This window comes from Anomaloglossus baeobatrachus, chromosome 5, assembly GCF_048569485.1.
Source record: "Anomaloglossus baeobatrachus isolate aAnoBae1 chromosome 5, aAnoBae1.hap1, whole genome shotgun sequence".
Lineage (NCBI taxonomy): Eukaryota > Metazoa > Chordata > Amphibia > Anura > Aromobatidae > Anomaloglossus > Anomaloglossus baeobatrachus.
Genome location: NC_134357.1, coordinates 250,992,550 through 251,009,990, shown reverse-complemented (window position 1 = coordinate 251,009,990; position 17,441 = coordinate 250,992,550). Strand labels below are relative to the sequence as shown.

The 17,441-nt window shown below is 34.2% G+C and overlaps 1 protein-coding gene across 1 annotated transcript in view; it reads right to left on the bottom strand.

Annotated features, from left to right (window-relative positions):
- Positions 1-17,441, bottom strand: part of LOC142309906 (cobalamin binding intrinsic factor-like) — a 205,493-nt gene that overhangs the window by 13,628 nt on the left and 174,424 nt on the right.

The window sequence follows — 17,441 nt, the reverse complement described above, 5'->3', positions numbered from 1 at the left end:
AGGGACCCCAATATAGAAATATAACTTGACGAGGTCTTGGGGCTCAGTTACATTGATCAATGCGATTGCTAAATATCTCCTTTTTCCTAATATTCATGGCAGGTATGCAATTCATTATTCACATGTTCAAATTAGCAAGTAGCATTTTTCATTGTATATTCCAGTATTTTTCCATATGCTTGAGGCATTATACCATTGTCTAAGTTTGATGTGCAGCCTTATTCTTTATATAGTATGTATTCTTTGGCTTGCACTCATATATATATATATATATATATATATATATATATATTAGTGCTCACTTCAGTTATCCTATTCAGTTATATGTAGTTTTTTTCTGAATGTGAACACAGCTCCGCCCCTTTCGGCCATGTTTTTTCCATCTCCTATATAAGAAAGTCCTTAGTTACCCCTCTCCACCCATAGCAGTTTTTAATTGCAATGAGATGACACACAGTTAGGGTCACAGAGCTAGGGACCCCAATATAGAGATATACCTTGACGAGGTCTTGGGGCTCAGTTACATTGATCAATGCGATTGCTAAATATCTCCTTTTTCCTAATATTCATGGCAGGTATGCAATTCATTATTCACATGTTCAAATTAGCAAGTAGCATTTTTCATTGTATATTCCAGTATTTTTCCATATGCTTGAGGCATTATACCATTGTCTAAGTTTGATGTGCAGCCTTATTCTTTATATAGTATGTATTTTTTGGCTTGCACTCATATATATATATATATATATATATATATATATATATATATATATATATATATTAGTGCTCACTTCAGTTATCCTATTCAGTTCTATGTAGTTTTTTTCTGAATGTGAACACAGCTCCGCCCCTTTCGGCCGTGTTTTTTCCATCTCCTATATAAGAAAGTCCTTAGTTACCCCTCTCCACCCATAGCAGTTTTTAATTGCAATGAGATGACACACAGTTAGGGTCACAGAGCTAGGGACCCCAATATAGAGATATACCTTGATGAGGTCTTGGGGCTCAGTTACATTGATCAATGCGATTGCTAAATATCTCCTTTTTCCTAATATCCATGGCAGGTATGCAATTCATTATTCATATGTTCAAATTAGCAAGTAGAATTTTTCATTGTATATTCCAGTATTTTTCCATATGCTTGAGGCATTATACCATTGTCTAAGTTTGATGTGCAGCCTTATTCTTTATATAGTATGTATTTTTTGGCTTGCACTCATATATATATATATATATATATATATATATTAGTGCTCACTTCAGTTATCCTATTCAGTTATATGTAGTTTTTTTCTGAATGTGAACACAGCTCCGCCCCTTTCGGCCATGTTTTTTCCATCTCCCATATAAGAAAGTCCTTAGTTACCCCTCTCCACCCATAGCAGTTTTTAATTGCAATGAGATGACACACAGTTAGGGTCACAGAGCTAGGGACCCCAATATAGAGATATACCTTGATGAGGTCTTGGGGCTCAGTTACATTGATCAATGCGATTGCTAAATATCTCCTTTTTCCTAATATTCATGGCAGGTATGCAATTCATTATTCACATGTTCAAATTAGCAAGTAGAATTTTTCATTGTATATTCCAGTATTTTTCCATATGCTTGAGGCATTATACCATTGTCTAAGTTTGATGTGCAGCCTTATTCTTTATATAGTATGTATTTTTTAGCTTGCACTCATATATATATATATATATATATATATATATATTAGTGCTCACTTCAGTTATCCTATTCAGTTATATGTAGTTTTTTTCTGAATGTGAACACAGCTCCGCCCCTTTCGGCCATGTTTTTTCCATCTCCTATATAAGAAAGTCCTTAGTTACCCCTCTCCACCCATAGCAGTTTTTAATTGCAATGAGATGACACACAGTTAGGGTCACAGAGCTAGGGACCCCAATATAGAGATATACCTTGATGAGGTCTTGGGGTTCAGTTACATTGATCAATGCGATTGCTAAATATCTCCTTTTTCCTAATATTCATGGCAGGTATGCAGTTCATTATTCACATGTTCAAATTAGCAAGTAGAATTTTTCATTGTACATTCCAGTATTTTTCCATATGCTTGAGGCATTATACCATTGCCTAAGTTTGATGTGCAGCCTTATTCTTTATATAGTATGTATTTTTTAGCTTGCACTCATATATATATATATATATATATATATATATATATATATATTAGTGCTCACTTCAGTTATCCTATTCAGTTATATGTAGTTTTTTTCTGAATGTGAACACAGCTCCGCCCCTTTCGGCCATGTTTTTTCCATCTCCTATATAAGAAAGTCCTTAGTTACCCCTCTCCACCCATAGCAGTTTTTAATTGCAATGAGATGACACACAGTTAGGGTCACAGAGCTAGGGACCCCAATATAGAGATATACCTTGATGAGGTCTTGGGGCTCAGTTACATTGATCAATGCGATTGCTAAATATCTCCTTTTTCCTAATATTCATGGCAGGTATGCAATTCATTATTCACATGTTCAAATTAGCAAGTAGCATTTTTCATTGTATATTCCAGTATTTTTCCATATGCTTGAGGCATTATACCATTGTCTAAGTTTGATGTGCAGCCTTATTCTTTATATAGTATGTATTTTTTGGCTTGCACCCATATATATATATATATATATATATATATATATATATATATTAGTGCTCACTTCAGTTATCCTATTCAGTTATATATAGTTTTTTTCTGAATGTGAACACAGCTCTGCCCCTTTCGGCCATGTTTTTTCCATCTCCTATATAAGAAAGTCCTTAGTTACCCCTCTCCACCCATAGCAGTTTTTAATTGCAATGAGATGACACACAGTTAGGGTCACAGAGCTAGGGACCCCAATATAGAGATATACCTTGACGAGGTCTTGGGGCTCAGTTACATTGATCAATGCGATTGCTAAATATCTCCTTTTTCCTAATATTCATGGCAGGTATGCAATTCATTATTCACATGTTCAAATTAGCAAGTAGCATTTTTCATTGTATATTCCAGTATTTTTCCATATGCTTGAGGCATTATACCATTGTCTAAGTTTGATGTGCAGCCTTATTCTTTATATAGTATGTATTTTTTGGCTTGCACTCATATATATATATATATATATATATATATATATTAGTGCTCACTTCAGTTATCCTATTCAGTTATATGTAGTTTTTTTCTGAATGTGAACACAGCTCCGCCCCTTTCGGCCATGTTTTTTCCATCTCCTATATAAGAAAGTCCTTAGTTACCCCTCTCCACCCATAGCAGTTTTTAATTGCAATGAGATGACACACAGTTAGGGTCACAGAGCTAGGGACCCCAATATAGAGATATACCTTGATGAGGTCTTGGGGCTCAGTTACATTGATCAATGCGATTGCTAAATATCTCCTTTTTCCTAATATTCATGGCAGGTATGCAATTCATTATTCACATGTTCAAATTAGCAAGTAGCATTTTTCATTGTATATTCCAGTATTTTTCCATATGCTTGAGGCATTATACCATTGTCTAAGTTTGATGTGCAGCCTTATTCTTTATATAGTATGTATTTTTTGGCTTGCACTCATATATATATATATATATATATATATATATATATATATATATATATTAGTGCTCACTTCAGTTATCCTATTCAGTTATATGTAGTTTTTTTCTGAATGTGAACACAGCTCCGCCCCTTTCGGCCATGTTTTTTCCATCTCCTATATAAGAAAGTCCTTAGTTACCCCTCTCCACCCATAGCAGTTTTTAATTGCAATGAGATGACACACAGTTAGGGTCACAGAGCTAGGGACCCCAATATAGAGATATACCTTGATGAGGTCTTGGGGCTCAGTTACATTGATCAATGCGATTGCTAAATATCTCCTTTTTCCTAATATTCATGGCAGGTATGCAATTCATTATTCACATGTTCAAATTAGCAAGTAGAATTTTTCATTGTACATTCCAGTATTTTTCCATATGCTTGAGGCATTATACCATTGTCTAAGTTTGATGTGCAGCCTTATTCTTTATATAGTATGTATTTTTTAGCTTGCACTCATATATATATATATATATATATATATATATATATATATATTAGTGCTCACTTCAGTTATCCTATTCAGTTATATGTAGTTTTTTTCTGAATGTGAACACAGCTCCGCCCCTTTCGGCCATGTTTTTTCCATCTCCTATATAAGAAAGTCCTTAGTTACCCCTCTCCACCCATAGCAGTTTTTAATTGCAATGAGATGACACACAGTTAGGGTCACAAAGCTAGGGACCCCAATATAGAGATATACCTTGATGAGGTCTTGGGGCTCAGTTACATTGATCAATGCGATTGCTAAATATCTCCTTTTTCCTAATATTCATGGCAGGTATGCAATTCATTATTCACATGTTCAAATTAGCAAGTAGCATTTTTCATTGTATATTCCAGTATTTTTCCATATGCTTGAGGCATTATACCATTGTCTAAGTTTGATGTGCAGCCTTATTCTTTATATAGTATGTATTTTTTGGCTTGCACTCATATATATATATATATATATATATATATATATATATATATATATATATATATATTAGTGCTCACTTCAGTTATCCTATTCAGTTATATGTAGTTTTTTTCTGAATGTGAACACAGCTCCGCCCCTTTCGGCAATGTTTTTTCCATCTCCTATATAAGAAAGTCCTTAGTTACCCCTCTCCACCCATAGCAGTTTTTAATTGCAATGAGATGACACACAGTTAGGGTCACAGAGCTAGGGACCCCAATATAGAGATATACCTTGATGAGGTCTTGGGGCTCAGTTACATTGATCAATGCGATTGCTAAATATCTCCTTTTTCCTAATATTCATGGCAGGTATGCAATTCATTATTCACATGTTCAAATTAGCAAGTAGCATTTTTCATTGTATATTCCAGTATTTTTCCATATGCTTGAGGCATTATACCATTGTCTAAGTTTGATGTGCAGCCTTATTCTTTATATAGTATGTATTTTTTGGCTTGCACTCATATATATATATATATATATATATATATATATATATATATTAGTGCTCACTTCAGTTATCCTATTCAGTTATATGTAGTTTTTTTCTGAATGTGAACACAGCTCTGCCCCTTTCGGCCATGTTTTTTCCATCTCCTATATAAGAAAGTCCTTAGTTACCCCTCTCCACCCATAGCAGTTTTTAATTGCAATGAGATGACACACAGTTAGGGTCACAGAGCTAGGGACCCCAATATAGAGATATACCTTGACGAGGTCTTGGGGCTCAGTTACATTGATCAATGCGATTGCTAAATATCTCCTTTTTCCTAATATTCATGGCAGGTATGCAATTCATTATTCACATGTTCAAATTAGCAAGTAGCATTTTTCATTGTATATTCCAGTATTTTTCCATATGCTTGAGGCATTATACCATTGTCTAAGTTTGATGTGCAGCCTTATTCTTTATATAGTATGTATTTTTTGGCTTGCACTCATATATATATATATATATATATATATATATATATATATTAGTGCTCACTTCAGTTATCCTATTCAGTTATATGTAGTTTTTTTCTGAATGTGAACACAGCTCCGCCCCTTTCGGCCATGTTTTTTCCATCTCCTATATAAGAAAGTCCTTAGTTACCCCTCTCCACCCATAGCAGTTTTTAATTGCAATGAGATGACACACAGTTAGGGTCACAGAGCTAGGGACCCCAATATAGAGATATACCTTGATGAGGTCTTGGGGCTCAGTTACATTGATCAATGCGATTGCTAAATATCTCCTTTTTCCTAATATTCATGGCAGGTATGCAATTCATTATTCACATGTTCAAATTAGCAAGTAGCATTTTTCATTGTATATTCCAGTATTTTTCCATATGCTTGAGGAATTATACCATTGTCTAAGTTTGATGTGCAGCCTTATTCTTTATATAGTATGTATTTTTTGGCTTGCACTCATATATATATATATATATATATATATATATATATATTAGTGCTCACTTCAGTTATCCTATTCAGTTATATGTAGTTTTTTTCTGAATGTGAACACAGCTCCTCCCCTTTCGGCCATGTTTTTTCCATCTCCTATATAAGAAAGTCCTTAGTTACCCCTCTCCACCCATAGCAGTTTTTAATTGCAATGAGATGACACACAGTTAGGGTCACAGAGCTAGGGACCACAATATAGAGATATACCTTGACGAGGTCTTGGGGCTCAGTTACATTGATCAATGCGATTGCTAAATATCTCCTTTTTCCTAATATTCATGGCAGGTATGCAATTCATTATTCACATGTTCAAATTAGCAAGTAGCATTTTTCATTGTATATTCCAGTATTTTTCCATATGCTTGAGGCATTATACCATTGTCTAAGTTTGATGTGCAGCCTTATTCTTTATATAGTATGTATTTTTTGGCTTGCACTCATATATATATATATATATATATATATATATATATATTAGTGCTCACTTCAGTTATCCTATTCTGTTATATGTAGTTTTTTTCTGAATGTGAACACAGCTCCGCCCCTTTCGGCCATGTTTTTTCCATCTCCTATGTAAGAAAGCCCTTAGTTACCCCTCTCCACCCATAGCAGTTTTTAATTGCAATGAGATGACACACAGTTAGGGTCACAGAGCTAGGGACCCCAATATAGAGATATACCTTGATGAGGTCTTGGGGCTCAGTTACATTGATCAATGCGATTGCTAAATATCTCCTTTTTCCTAATATTCATGGCAGGTATGCAATTCATTATTCACATGTTCAAATTAGCAAGTAGCATTTTTCATTGTATATTCCAGTATTTTTCCATATGCTTGAGGAATTATACCATTGTCTAAGTTTGATGTGCAGCCTTATTCTTTATATAGTATGTATTTTTTGGCTTGCACTCATATATATATATATATATATATATATATATATATATTAGTGCTCACTTCAGTTATCCTATTCAGTTATATGTAGTTTTTTTCTGAATGTGAACACAGCTCCTCCCCTTTCGGCCATGTTTTTTCCATCTCCTATATAAGAAAGTCCTTAGTTACCCCTCTCCACCCATAGCAGTTTTTAATTGCAATGAGATGACACACAGTTAGGGTCACAGAGCTAGGGACCACAATATAGAGATATACCTTGACGAGGTCTTGGGGCTCAGTTACATTGATCAATGCGATTGCTAAATATCTCCTTTTTCCTAATATTCATGGCAGGTATGCAATTCATTATTCACATGTTCAAATTAGCAAGTAGCATTTTTCATTGTATATTCCAGTATTTTTCCATATGCTTGAGGCATTATACCATTGTCTAAGTTTGATGTGCAGCCTTATTCTTTATATAGTATGTATTTTTTGGCTTGCACTCATATATATATATATATATATATATATATATATATATATATATATTAGTGCTCACTTCAGTTATCCTATTCTGTTATATGTAGTTTTTTTCTGAATGTGAACACAGCTCCGCCCCTTTCGGCCATGTTTTTTCCATCTCCTATGTAAGAAAGCCCTTAGTTACCCCTCTCCACCCATAGCAGTTTTTAATTGCAATGAGATGACACACAGTTAGGGTCACAGAGCTAGGGACCCCAATATAGAGATATACCTTGACGAGGAGTTGGGGCTCAGTTACATTGATCAATGCGATTGCTAAATATCTCCTTTTTCCTAATATCCATGGCAGGTATGCAATTCATTATTCACATGTTCAAATTAGCAAGTAGCATTTTTCATTGTTTATTCCAGTATTTTTCCATATGCTTGAGGCATTATACCATTGTCTAAGTTTGATGTGCAGCCTTATTCTTTATATAGTATGTATTTTTTGGCTTGCACTCATATATATATATATATATATATATATATATTAGTGCTCACTTCAGTTATCCTATTCAGTTATATGTAGTTTTTTTCTGAATGTGAACACAGCTCCGCCCCTTTCGGCCATGTTTTTTCCATCTCCTATATAAGAAAGTCCTTAGTTACCCCTCTCCACTTATAGCAGTTTTTAATTGCAATGAGATGACACACAGTTAGGGTCACAGAGCTAGGGACCCCAATATAGAGATATACCTTGACGAGGTCTTGGGGCTCAGTTACATTGATCAATGCGATTGCTAAATATCTCCTTTTTCCTAATATTCATGGCAGGTATGCAATTCATTATTCACATGTTCAAATTAGCAAGTAGCATTTTTCATTGCATATTCCAGTATTTTTCCATATGCTTGAGGCATTATACCATTGTCTAAGTTTGATGTGCAGCCTTATTCTTTATATAGTATGTATTTTTTGGCTTGCACTCATATATATATATATATATATATATATTAGTGCTCACTTCAGTTATCCTATTCAGTTATATGTAGTTTTTTTCTGAATGTGAACACAGCTCCGCCCCTTTCGGCCATGTTTTTTCCATCTCCTATATAAGAAAGTCCTTAGTTACCCCTCTCCACCCATAGCAGTTTTTAATTGCAATGAGATGACACACAGTTAGGGTCACAGAGCTAGGGACCCCAATATAGAGATATACCTTGACGAGGTTTGGGGCTCAGTTACATTGATCAATGCGATTGCTAAATATCTCCTTTTTCCTAATATTCATGGCAGGTATGCAATTCATTATTCACATGTTCAAATTAGCAAGTAGCATTTTTCATTGTATATTCCAGTATTTTTCCATATGCTTGAGGCATTATACCATTGTCTAAGTTTGATGTGCAGCCTTATTCTTTATATAGTATGTATTTTTTGGCTTGCATTCATATATATATATATATATATATATATATATATATATATATATATATATTAGTGCTCACTTCAGTTATCCTATTCAGTTCTATGTAGTTTTTTTCTGAATGTGAACACAGCTCCGCCCCTTTCGGCCGTGTTTTTTCCATCTCCTATATAAGAAAGTCCTTAGTTACCCCTCTCCACCCATAGCAGTTTTTAATTGCAATGAGATGACACACAGTTAGGGTCACAGAGCTAGGGACCCCAATATAGAGATATACCTTGATTAGGTCTTGGGGCTCAGTTACATTGATCAATGCGATTGCTAAATATCTCCTTTTTCCTAATATTCATGGCAGTTATGCAATTCATTATTCACATGTTCAAATTAGCAAGTAGCATTTTTCATTGTATATTCCCGTATTTTTCCATATGCTTGAGGCATTATACCATTGTCTAAGTTTGATGTGCAGCCTTATTCTTTATATAGTATGTATTTTTTGGCTTGCACTCATATATATATATATATATATATATATATATATATATATATATATTAGTGCTCACTTCAGTTATCCTATTCAGTTATATGTATTTTTTTTCTGAATGTGAACACAGCTCCGCCCCTTTCGGCCATGTTTTTTCCATCTCCCATATAAGAAAGTCCTTAGTTACCCCTCTCCACCCATAGCAGTTTTTAATTGCAATGAGATGACACACAGTTAGGGTCACAGAGCTAGGGACCCCAATATAGAGTTATACCTTGATGAGGTCTTGGGGCTCAGTTACATTGATCAATGCGATTGCTAAATATCTCCTTTTTCCTAATATTCATGGCAGGTATGCAATTCATTATTCACATGTTCAAATTAGCAAGTAGAATTTTTCATTGTATATTTCAGTATTTTTCCATATGCTTGAGGCATTATACCATTGTCTAAGTTTGATGTGTAGCCTTATTCTTTATATAGTATGTATTTTTTAGCTTGCACTCATATATATATATATATATATATATATATATATATATATATATTAGTGCTCACTTCAGTTATCCTATTCAGTTATATGTAGTTTTTTTCTGAATGTGAACACAGCTCCGCCCCTTTCGGCCATGTTTTTTCCATCTCCTATATAAGAAAGTCCTTAGTTACCCCTCTCCGCCCATAGCAGTTTTTAATTGCAATGAGATGACACACAGTTAGGGTCACAGAGCTAGGGACCCCAATATAGAGATATACCTTGACGAGGTCTTGGGGCTCAGTTACATTGATCAATGCGATTGCTAAATATCTCCTTTTTCCTAATATTCATGGCAGGTATGCAATTCATTATTCACATGTTCAAATTAGCAAGTAGCATTTTTCATTGTATATTCCAGTATTTTTCCATATGCTTGAGGCATTATACCATTGTCTAAGTTTGATGTGCAGCCTTATTCTTTATATAGTATGTATTTTTTGGCTTGCACTCATATATATATATATATATATATATATATATATATATATATATATATATTAGTGCTCACTTCAGTTATCCTATTCTGTTATATGTAGTTTTTTTCTGAATGTGAACACAGCTCCGCCCCTTTCGGCCATGTTTTTTCCATCTCCTATGTAAGAAAGCCCTTAGTTACCCCTCTCCACCCATAGCAGTTTTTAATTGCAATGAGATGACACACAGTTAGGGTCACAGAGCTAGGGACCCCAATATAGAGATATACCTTGACGAGGTCTTGGGGCTCAGTTACATTGATCAATGCGATTGCTAAATATCTCCTTTTTCCTAATATCCATGGCAGGTATGCAATTCATTATTCACATGTTCAAATTAGCAAGTAGCATTTTTCATTGTATATTCCAGTATTTTTCCATATGCTTGAGGCATTATACCATTGTCTAAGTTTGATGTGCAGCCTTATTCTTTATATAGTATGTATTTTTTGGCTTGCACTCATATATATATATATATATATATATTAGTGCTCACTTCAGTTATCCTATTCAGTTATATGTAGTTTTTTTCTGAATGTGAACACAGCTCCGCCCCTTTCGGCCATGTTTTTTCCATCTCCTATATAAGAAAGTCCTTAGTTACCCCTCTCCACCCATAGCAGTTTTTAATTGCAATGAGATGACACACAGTTAGGGTCACAGAGCTAGGGACCCCAATATAGAGATATACCTTGACGAGGTCTTGGGGCTCAGTTACATTGATCAATGCGATTGCTAAATATCTCCTTTTTCCTAATATTCATGGCAGGTATGCAATTCATTATTCACATGTTCAAATAAGCAAGTAGCATTTTTCATTGTATATTCCAGTATTTTTCCATATGCTTGAGGCATTATACCATTGTTTAAGTTTGATGTGCAGCCTTATTCTTTATATAGTATGTATTTTTTGGCTTGCACTCATATATATATATATATATATATATATATATATATATATTAGTGCTCACTTCAGTTATCCTATTCAGTTATATGTAGTTTTTTTCTGAATGTGAACACAGCTCTGCCCCTTTCGGCCATGTTTTTTCCATCTCCTATATAAGAAAGTCCTTAGTTACCCCTCTCCACCCATAGCAGTTTTTAATTGCAATGAGATGACACACAGTTAGGGTCACAGAGCTAGGGACCCCAATATAGAGATATACCTTGATGAGGTCTTGGGGCTCAGTTACATTGATCAATGCGATTGCTAAATATCTCCTTTTTCCTAATATTCATGGCAGGTATGCAATTCATTATTCACATGTTCAAATTAGCAAGTAGCATTTTTCATTGTATATTCCAGTATTTTTCCATATGCTTGAGGCATTATACCATTGTCTAAGTTTGATGTGCAGCCTTATTCTTTATATAGTATGTATTTTTTGGCTTGCACTCATATATATATATATATATATATATATATATATATATTAGTGCTCACTTCAGTTATCCTATTCTGTTATATGTAGTTTTTTTCTGAATGTGAACACAGCTCCGCCCCTTTCGGCAATGTTTTTTCCATCTCCTATGTAAGAAAGCCCTTAGTTACCCCTCTCCACCCATAGCAGTTTTTAATTGCAATGAGATGACACACAGTTAGGGTCACAGAGCTAGGGACCCCAATATAGAGATATACCTTGACGAGGTCTTGGGGCTCAGTTACATTGATCAATGCGATTGCTAAATATCTCCTTTTTCCTAATATCCATGGCAGGTATGCAATTCATTATTCACATGTTCAAATTAGCAAGTAGCAATTTTCATTGTATATTCCAGTATTTTTCCATATGCTTGAGGCATTATACCATTGTCTAAGTTTGATGTGCAGCCTTATTCTTTATATAGTATGTATTTTTTGGCTTACACTCATATATATATATATATATATATATATATATTAGTGCTCACTTCAGTTATCCTATTCAGTTATATGTAGTTTTTTTCTGAATGTGAACACAGCTCCGCCCCTTTCGGCCATGTTTTTTCCATCTCCTATATAAGAAAGTCCTTAGTTACCCCTCTCCACCCATAGCAGTTTTTAATTGCAATGAGATGACACACAGTTAGGGTCACAGAGCTAGGGACCCCAATATAGAGATATACCTTGACGAGGTCTTGGGGCTCAGTTACATTGATCAATGCGATTGCTAAATATCTCCTTTTTCCTAATATTCATGGCAGGTATGCAATTCATTATGCACATGTTCAAATTAGCAAGTAGCATTTTTCATTGTATATTCCAGTATTTTTCCATATGCTTGAGGCATTATACCATTGTCTAAGTTTGATGTGCAGCCTTATTCTTTATATAGTATGTATTTTTTGGCTTGCACTCATATATATATATATATATATATATATATTAGTGCTCACTTCAGTTATCCTATTCAGTTATATGTAGTTTTTTTCTGAATGTGAACACAGCTCCGCCCCTTTCGGCCATGTTTTTTCCATCTCCTATATAAGAAAGTCCTTAGTTACCCCTCTCCACCCATAGCAGTTTTTAATTGCAATGAGATGACACACAGTTAGGGTCACAGAGCTAGGGACCCCAATATAGAGATATACATTGATGAGGTCTTGGGGCTCAGTTACATTGATCAATGCGATTGCTAAATATCTCCTTTTTCCTAATATTCATGGCAGGTATGCAATTCATTATTCACATGTTCAAATTAGCAAGTAGAATTTTTCATTGTATATTCCAGTATTTTTCCATATGCTTGAGGCATTATACCATTGTCTAAGTTTGATGTGCAGCCTTATTCTTTATATAGTATGTATTTTTTAGCTTGCACTCATATATATATATATATATATATATATATATATATATATTAGTGCTCACTTCAGTTATCCTATTCAGTTATATGTAGTTTTTTTCTGAATGTGAACACAGCTCCGCCCCTTTCGGCCATGTTTTTTCCATCTCCTATATAAGAAAGTCCTTAGTTACCCCTCTCCACCCATAGCAGTTTTTAATTGCAATGAGATGACACACAGTTAGGGTCACAGAGCTAGGGACCCCAATATAGAGATATACCTTGACGAGGTCTTGGGGCTCAGTTACATTGATCAATGCGATTGCTAAATATCTCCTTTTTCCTAATATTCATGGCAGGTATGCAATTCATTATTCACATGTTCAAATTAGCAAGTAGCATTTTTCATTGTATATTCCAGTATTTTTCCATATGCTTGAGGCATTATACCATTGTCTAAGTTTGATATGCAGCCTTATTCTTTATATAGTATGTATTTTTTGGCTTGCACTCATATATATATATATATATATATATATATATATATATATTAGTGCTCACTTCAGTTATCCTATTCAGTTATATGTAGTTTTTTTCTGAATGTGAACACAGCTCCGCCCCTTTCGGCCATGTTTTTTCCATCTCCTATATAAGAAAGTCCTTAGTTACCCCTCTCCACCCATAGCTGTTTTTAATTGCAATGAGATGACACACAGTTATGGTCACAGAGCTAGGAACCCCAATATAGAGATATACCTTGATGAGGTCTTGGGGCTCAGTTACATTGATCAATGCGATTGCTAAATATCTCCTTTTTCCTAATATTCATGGCAGGTATGCAATTCATTATTCACATGTTCAAATTAGCAAGTAGAATTTTTCATTGTATATTCCAGTATTTTTCCATATGCTTGCGGCATTATACCATTGTCTAAGTTTGATGTGCAGCCTTATTCTTTATATAGTATGTATTTTTTGGCTTGCACTCATATATATATATATATATATATATATATATATATTTTTATATATATATATATATATATATATATATATTAGTGCTCACTTCAGTTATCCTATTCAGTTATATGTAGTTTTTTTCTGAATGTGAACACAGCTCCGCCCCTTTCGGCCATGTTTTTTCCATCTCCTATATAAGAAAGTCCTTAGTTACCCCTCTCCACCCATAGCAGTTTTTAATTGCAATGAGATGACACACAGTTAGGGTCACAGAGCTAGGGACCCCAATATAGAGATATACCTTGACGAGGTTTTGGGGCTCAGTTACATTGATCAATGCGATTGCTAAATATATCCTTTTTCCTAATATTCATGGCAGGTATGCAATTCATTATTCACATGTTCAAATTAGCAAGTAGCATTTTTCATTGTATATTCCAGTATTTTTCGATATGCTTGAGGCATTATACCATTGTCTAAGTTTGATGTGCAGCCTTATTCTTTATATAGTATGTATTTTTTGGCTTGCACTCATATATATATATATATATATATATATATATTAGTGCTCACTTCAGTTATCCTATTCAGTTATATGTAGTTTTTTTCTGAATGTGAACACAGCTCCGCCCCTTTCGGCCATGTTTTTTCCATCTCCTATGTAAGAAAGCCCTTAGTTACCCCTCTCCACCCATAGCAGTTTTTAATTGCAATGAGATGACACACAGTTAGGGTCACAGAGCTAGGGACCCCAATATAGAGATATACCTTGACGAGGTCTTGGGGCTCAGTTACATTGATCAATGCGATTGCTAAATATCTCCTTTTTCCTAATATCCATGGCAGGTATGCAATTCATTATTCACATGTTCAAATTAGCAAGTAGCATTTTTCATTGTATATTCCAGTATTTTTCCATATGCTTGAGGCATTATACCATTGTCTAAGTTTGATGTGCAGCCTTATTCTTTATATAGTATGTATTTTTTGGCTTGCACTCATATATATATATATATATATATATTAGTGCTCACTTCAGTTATCCTATTCAGTTATATGTAGTTTTTTTCTGAATGTGAACACAGCTCCGCCCCTTTCGGCCATGTTTTTTCCATCTCCTATATAAGAAAGTCCTTAGTTACCCCTCTCCACCCATAGCAGTTTTTAATTGCAATGAGATGACACACAGTTAGGGTCACAGAGCTAGGGACCCCAATATAGAGATATACCTTGACGAGGTCTTGGGGCTCAGTTACATTGATCAATGCGATTGCTAAATATCTCCTTTTTCCTAATATTCATGGCAGGTATGCAATTCATTATTCACATGTTCAAATAAGCAAGTAGCATTTTTCATTGTATATTCCAGTATTTTTCCATATGCTTGAGGCATTATACCATTGTTTAAGTTTGATGTGCAGCCTTATTCTTTATATAGTATGTATTTTTTGGCTTGCACTCATATATATATATATATATATATATATATATATATATATTAGTGCTCACTTCAGTTATCCTATTCAGTTATATGTAGTTTTTTTCTGAATGTGAACACAGCTCTGCCCCTTTCGGCCATGTTTTTTCCATCTCCTATATAAGAAAGTCCTTAGTTACCCCTCTCCACCCATAGCAGTTTTTAATTGCAATGAGATGACACACAGTTAGGGTCACAGAGCTAGGGACCCCAATATAGAGATATACCTTGATGAGGTCTTGGGGCTCAGTTACATTGATCAATGCGATTGCTAAATATCTCCTTTTTCCTAATATTCATGGCAGGTATGCAATTCATTATTCACATGTTCAAATTAGCAAGTAGCATTTTTCATTGTATATTCCAGTATTTTTCCATATGCTTGAGGCATTATACCATTGTCTAAGTTTGATGTGCAGCCTTATTCTTTATATAGTATGTATTTTTTGGCTTGCACTCATATATATATATATATATATATATATATATATATATATATTAGTGCTCACTTCAGTTATCCTATTCTGTTATATGTAGTTTTTTTCTGAATGTGAACACAGCTCCGCCCCTTTCGGCAATGTTTTTTCCATCTCCTATGTAAGAAAGCCCTTAGTTACCCCTCTCCACCCATAGCAGTTTTTAATTGCAATGAGATGACACACAGTTAGGGTCACAGAGCTAGGGACCCCAATATAGAGATATACCTTGACGAGGTCTTGGGGCTCAGTTACATTGATCAATGCGATTGCTAAATATCTCCTTTTTCCTAATATCCATGGCAGGTATGCAATTCATTATTCACATGTTCAAATTAGCAAGTAGCAATTTTCATTGTATATTCCAGTATTTTTCCATATGCTTGAGGCATTATACCATTGTCTAAGTTTGATGTGCAGCCTTATTCTTTATATAGTATGTATTTTTTGGCTTACACTCATATATATATATATATATATATATATATATATTAGTGCTCACTTCAGTTATCCTATTCAGTTATATGTAGTTTTTTTCTGAATGTGAACACAGCTCCGCCCCTTTCGGCCATGTTTTTTCCATCTCCTATATAAGAAAGTCCTTAGTTACCCCTCTCCACCCATAGCAGTTTTTAATTGCAATGAGATGACACACAGTTAGGGTCACAGAGCTAGGGACCCCAATATAGAGATATACCTTGATGAGGTCTTGGGGCTCAGTTACATTGATCAATGTGATTGCTAAATATCTCCTTTTTCCTAATATTCATGGCAGGTATGCAATTCATTATTCACATGTTCAAATTAGCAAGTAGAATTTTTCATTGTATATTCCAGTATTTTTCCATATGCTTGCGGCATTATACCATTGTCTAAGTTTGATGTGCAGCCTTATTCTTTATATAGTATGTATTTTTTGGCTTGCACTCATATATATATATATATATATATATATATATATTTATATATATATATATATATATATATATATATATATTAGTGCTCACTTCAGTTATCCTATTCAGTTATATGTAGTTTTTTTCTGAATGTGAACACAGCTCCGCCCCTTTCGGCCATGTTTTTTCCATCTCCTATATAAGAAAGTCCTTAGTTACCCCTCTCCACCCATAGCAGTTTTTAATTGCAATGAGATGACACACAGTTAGGGTCACAGAGCTAGGGACCCCAATATAGAGATATACCTTGACGAGGTCTTGGGGCTCAGTTACATTGATCAATGCGATTGCTAAATATCTCCTTTTTCCTAATATTCATGGCAGGTATGCAATTCATTATGCACATGTTCAAATTAGCAAGTAGCATTTTTCATTGTATATTCCAGTATTTTTCCATATGCTTGAGGCATTATACCATTGTCTAAGTTTGATGTGCAGCCTTATTCTTTATATAGTATGTATTTTTTGGCTTGCACTCATATATATATATATATATATATATATATATATTAGTGCTCACTTCAGTTATC